The sequence below is a fragment of the Erinaceus europaeus genome, chromosome 19 (genome assembly GCF_950295315.1).
Source record: "Erinaceus europaeus chromosome 19, mEriEur2.1, whole genome shotgun sequence".
In the NCBI taxonomy this organism is placed as follows: Eukaryota; Metazoa; Chordata; class Mammalia; order Eulipotyphla; family Erinaceidae; genus Erinaceus; species Erinaceus europaeus.
Genome location: NC_080180.1, coordinates 41,038,356 through 41,043,871, shown reverse-complemented (window position 1 = coordinate 41,043,871; position 5,516 = coordinate 41,038,356).

The following is a 5,516-nucleotide window of genomic DNA, read 5'->3' as shown; positions in this document are numbered from 1 at the left end:
AAATGAATTCTACAAAACTTTCAGGAAACAGTTAATACCCATACTTCTTAAGCTATTCCATAAGATTGAAGAAACAGGAATACTCCCTTCCACCTTTTATGAAGCCAACATCACCCTGATACCAAAAGCTGATAGGGACAGAACAAAAAAGGAAAACTACAGACCAATATCTCTGATGAACATAGATGCCAAAATATTAAACAAGATCTTGGCCAACCGGATACAGCAACACATCAAAAAGATTGTTCATCATGACCAAGTGGGATTCATCCCAGGAATGCAATGCTGGTTCAACATCCGTAAATCAATCAATGTCATTCATCACATCAATAAAAGCAAAGCCAAAAACCACATGATTATCTCAATAGATGCAGAGACAGCCTTTGACAAAATCCAACACCCATTCATGCTCAAAACTCTACAGAAAATGGGAATAGATGGGAAATTCCTCAAGATAGTGGAGTCTATATATAGCAAACCTACAGCCAACATCATACTCAATGGAGAGAAGCTGAAAGCATTCCCCCTCAGATCGGGGACTAGACAGGGCTGTCCACTGTCACCGTTACTCTTCAACATAGTATTGGAAGTTCTTGCCATAGCAATCAGGCAAGAGAAAGAAATCAAAGGGATACAGATTGGAAGGGAAGAAGTCAAGCTCTCACTATTTGCAGATGATATGATAGTATACATAGAAAGACCTAAGGAATCCAGTAGAAAATTACTGGAAGTTGTTAGGCAATATAGCAAGGTATCAGGCTACAAAATCAATGTACAAAAATCAGTGGCATTTCTTTATGCAAACACTAAATCTGAAGAAGAAGACATCCAGAAATCACTCCCATTTACTGTTTCAGCAAAATCAATCAAATACCTAGGAATAAAGTTGACCAAAGAAGTGAAAGACTTGTATACTGAAAACTATGAGTCGCTACTCAAGGAGATAGAAACTGATACCAAGAAATGGAAAGATATCCCATGCTCATGGATTGGAAGAATAAATATCATCAAAATGAATATTCTCCCCAGAGCCATATACAAATTTAATGCAATACCCATCAAAGTTCCACCAGGCTTCTTTAAGAGAATAGAACAAACGCTACAATCATTTATCTGGAACCTGAAAACACCTAGAATTGCCAAAACCATCTTAAGGAAAAGAAACAGAAATGGAGGCATCACACTCCCAGACCTTAAACTATATTATAAAGCCATCATCATCAAAACAGCATGGTACTGGAACAAAAATAGGCATACAGACCAGTGGAACAGAATTGAAAGCCCAGAAGTAAATCCCAACACCTATGGGCATCTAATCTTTGATAAGGGGGCCCAAAGGATTAAATGGAAAAAGGAGGCTCTCTTCAATAAATGGTGCTGGAAAAACTGGGTTGAAACATGCAGAAGAATGAAATTGAACCATTTTATCTCACCAGAAACAAAAATCAACTCCAAATGGATCAAAGACCTAGATGTCAGACCAGAAACAATCAAATACTTAGAGGAAAACATTGGTAAAACACTTTCCCACATACACCTCAAGGACATCTTTGATGAATCAAACCCAATTGCAAGGAAGACCAAAGCAGAAACAAACCAATGGGACTACATCAAATTGAAAAGCTTCTGCACATCCAAAGAAACTATTAAACAAACAGAGAGACCCCTCACAGAATGGGAGAAGACCTTCACATGCCAGACATCAGACAAGAAACTAATCACCAAAATATATAAAGAGCTCAGCAAACTTAGCCGCAAAAAAGCAAATGACCCCATCCAAAAATGGGCAGAGGAAATGAACAAAACATTCACTACAGAGGAGATCCAAAAGGCTAACAAACATATGAAAAACTGCTCTAGGTCACTGATTATCAGAGAAATGCAAATCAAGACAACACTAAGATACCACGTCACTCCTGTAAGAATGGCATACATCAAAAAGGACAGCAGCAACAAATGCTGGAGAGGATGTGGGGACAGAGGAACCCTTTTACATTGCTGGTGGGAATGTAAATTGGTACAGCCTCTGTGGAGAGCAGTCTGGAAAACTCTCAGAAGGCTAGACATGGACCTTCCATATGACCCAATAATTCCTCTCCTGGGGTTATACCCCAAGGACTCCATAACACCCAACCAAAAAGAGGTGTGTACTCCTATGTTCATAGCAGCACAATTCATAATAGCTAAAACCTGGAAGCAACCCAGGTGCCCAACAACAGATGAGTGGCTGAGAAAGCTGTGGTATATATACACAATGGAATACTATGCAGCTATCAAGAACAATGAACCCACCTTCTCTGACCCATCTTGGACAGAGCTAGAAGGAATTATGTTAAGTGAACTAAGTCAGAAAGATAAAGATGAGTATGGGATGATCCCACTCATCAACAGAAGCTGACTAAGAAGATCTGAAAGGGAAACTAAAAGCAGGACCTGATCAAATTGTAAGTAGGGCACCAAAGTAAAAACCCAGTGGTGAGGGGTAGGCATGTAGCTTCCTGGGTCAGTGGGGGGTGGGAGTGGGCGGGAGGGATGGGTCACAGTCCTTTGGTGGTGGGAATGGTGTTTATGTACACTCCTAGCAAAATGTAGACATATAAATCAGTAGCTAATTAATATGAGAGGGGGAAATCAATTGTATGTCTCAAAGTTTCTCAAAAGACAAACTGAATCTTTTTAATATATAGGCTATGTATTTGATAAGCGGACTCTCTCAAAAGCCTAGACCAAGTAGATTAGAAGCTTCCAATAGCACAGCTATATACAAGATACTGGGTACTGTCCAGCAAACCATAACAAAGGGACTTTTCAAAGTTAACCCAATTAACAAATAATGTGATGATAATATTAACTATTGAGTGTCTTTTTGAACCCTAAGACAGCAGCAACCTCACATCTTCACTATAGAGCCCCTACTTCCCCCAGTCCTGGAACCCTTGGATAGGGCCCACTTTCCCGTATGCATCTCCCAATCCAAACCAAATAACATTGCATCTGCCGATCACAACCTAACCAAAGCAACAATTGCTACCTCAACATGCTTCACCTCAGAATGTATCCAGAGACTTCACGTGTGGAATGACAACCCTTCAGCTTCATTACTCGGGTGAGACCTTTCCTTTAATAGTACACTCTAATTTCATCTCAGGTAGTTCACTTTCTAACAAAGTCCCATAACCTAGATATACACCAGTTTCTGTGAGAGAGAGCTTATGTGCACACGTATCCATAAACTACTGCAAAATATATACCTGAAAGCAGGACTACACTAGAGTTTGCAGTGAGTACCTCCCTAACACTTCCTCTCCACTATTCCAAGCTTGGGATCCATGATTGCTCAACAAATTGTTTGGCTTCATATGTTAACTCTCTTTTCAATCACCAGGTTCCAGATGCCACCAGGATGCTGGCTAGGCTTCCCTGGATTGAAGACCCCACCAATGTGTCCTGGAGCTCAGCTTCCCCAGAGTCACACCCTACTAGGGAAAGAGAGAGGCAGACTGGGGGTATGGACCGACCAGTCAACGCCCATGTTCAGCGGGGAAGCAATTACAGAAGCCAGACCTTCTACCTTCTGCATCCCTCAACGACCCTGGGTCCATGCTCCCAGAGGGATAGAGAATGGGAAAGCTATCAGGGGAGGGGGTGGGTTATGGGGATTGGGTGTTGGGAATTGTGTGGAGTTGTACCCCTCCTACCTTATGCTTTTGTTCACTAATCCTTTCTTAAATAAAAAATTAAAAAAAAAAAAACTAGTATAGCCACAGGCCCTTTGGAATAGAACTAAAGTATGTCTACTAGCTATCTACAAAATAGAGACTCCCCAAGTCTTCATCTGCACTATTCCAGCATGATTGGTCAACAATTTGTTTGATTTGTATGTTAACTCTCTTTTCAACCACTAGGTTCCAGATGCTAGCATGATGCCGACCAGAATTTCCTCGACAGACAACCCCACTAATGTGTCCTGGAGCTCCAATTCCCCAGAACTCCACCCCACTAGGGAAAGAGAGAGACAGGCTGGGAGTATGGATAGACCTGTCAATGCCCATGTTCAGCAGGGAAGCAATTACAGAAGCCAGACCTTCCACCTTCTGCATCCCACAATGACCTTGGGTTCATGCTCCCAGAAGGTTAGAGAATAGGACAGCTATCAAGGGTGGGGGGGGGGAGATACGGAGTTCTGGTGGTGGGAATTGGCGGTGGGAATTGTGTGGAGTTGTACCCCTCTTATCCCATGGTTTAGTCAAGGTTTTCTTTTTATAAATAAAAAAAATTTTAAAAAGAATCTATAGTCAAAGAACACTGCACCATGGAAGTTTCAAGTGTGCATTATTCAAAATCAACATGCATGTGTACTACAATAAGTTCACCACAGAAAGTACAATTCTACTTTGTCTTACAATATTTTTTAAATGCCTGTCCTGTGCATTCGCTTGCTCATGAGGTGTAAGAAGAATAGAGCCCATTTTTTACACCTTCAAGTCAATATTCTAAGCAGAATATAGTAGTAATTGTAGACACATGATGATTTTTATAACTTTCACATCATTAATAATATAATCCTCACAATAATCTAAAAAATTTTTAATCTACATTTCTTTATTGCCACCAGGGTCACTGCTGGGGATTGGTGCCTAGAGGGTAAATCCACCACTCCTGATGGCTATTATTTTTCTTTCTTTTTTTAACATTTTTATATTTATATATTTTCCCTTTTGTTGCCCTTGTTTTTTATTGTTGTTGTAGTTATTATTATTGTTGTTATTGATGTTGTCATTGTATATGACAGAGAGAAATGGAGAGAGGAGGGGAAGACAGAGAGGGGGAGAGAAAGATAGACACCTGCAGACCTGCTTCACTGCCTATGAAGCGATTCCCCTACAGGTGGGGAGCCGGGGGCTCGAACTGGGATCCTTGTGCTGGTCCTTGCACTTTGCACCACATGCACTTAACCCTCTGCACTACTGCTTGACTCCCTATTTTTCTCTATTCTATATTTGACAAAATAGAGAGAAATTGATAAAGGAGAGGGAGATAGAGGAAACATTTCCTGCTCACTACTTGTGAAGCTTCCCCATTATTCACATAAGTGAGTCCCAAATGCTACAAAAATAAATAAATAGTTCAGGTTTTAGTAGTTTGTTACTAATTTGCAAAACCAATGTCCTATAGGATATAAGATATAAACTTGCCAGAATTAAGGAACAATAAAAATAAAGAAGAGGAAAATATTTGAAATATTATTTACATTTTTCCCCACCAGAGTTATGACTAGAGCTTGGAGCCTGTATGAGAGCTCCTCTGATCCTAGTGACCTTTGAATTCATTTTTTTACCTTTTTTTTTTGAGAGAGAGAGTGAGTGAGTGAGAGAATAGACAAGAACAACACTGTTCCATCTCTCATGAAGCCTTCTTCTGCAGGTGGGGACCAGGGGGTTAACCTGTGTCCTTTCTCATAGTAATTTGTGCACTCTATTGGGTGTGCCTTCACCCAGCCCTTGATTTTCAAAAAC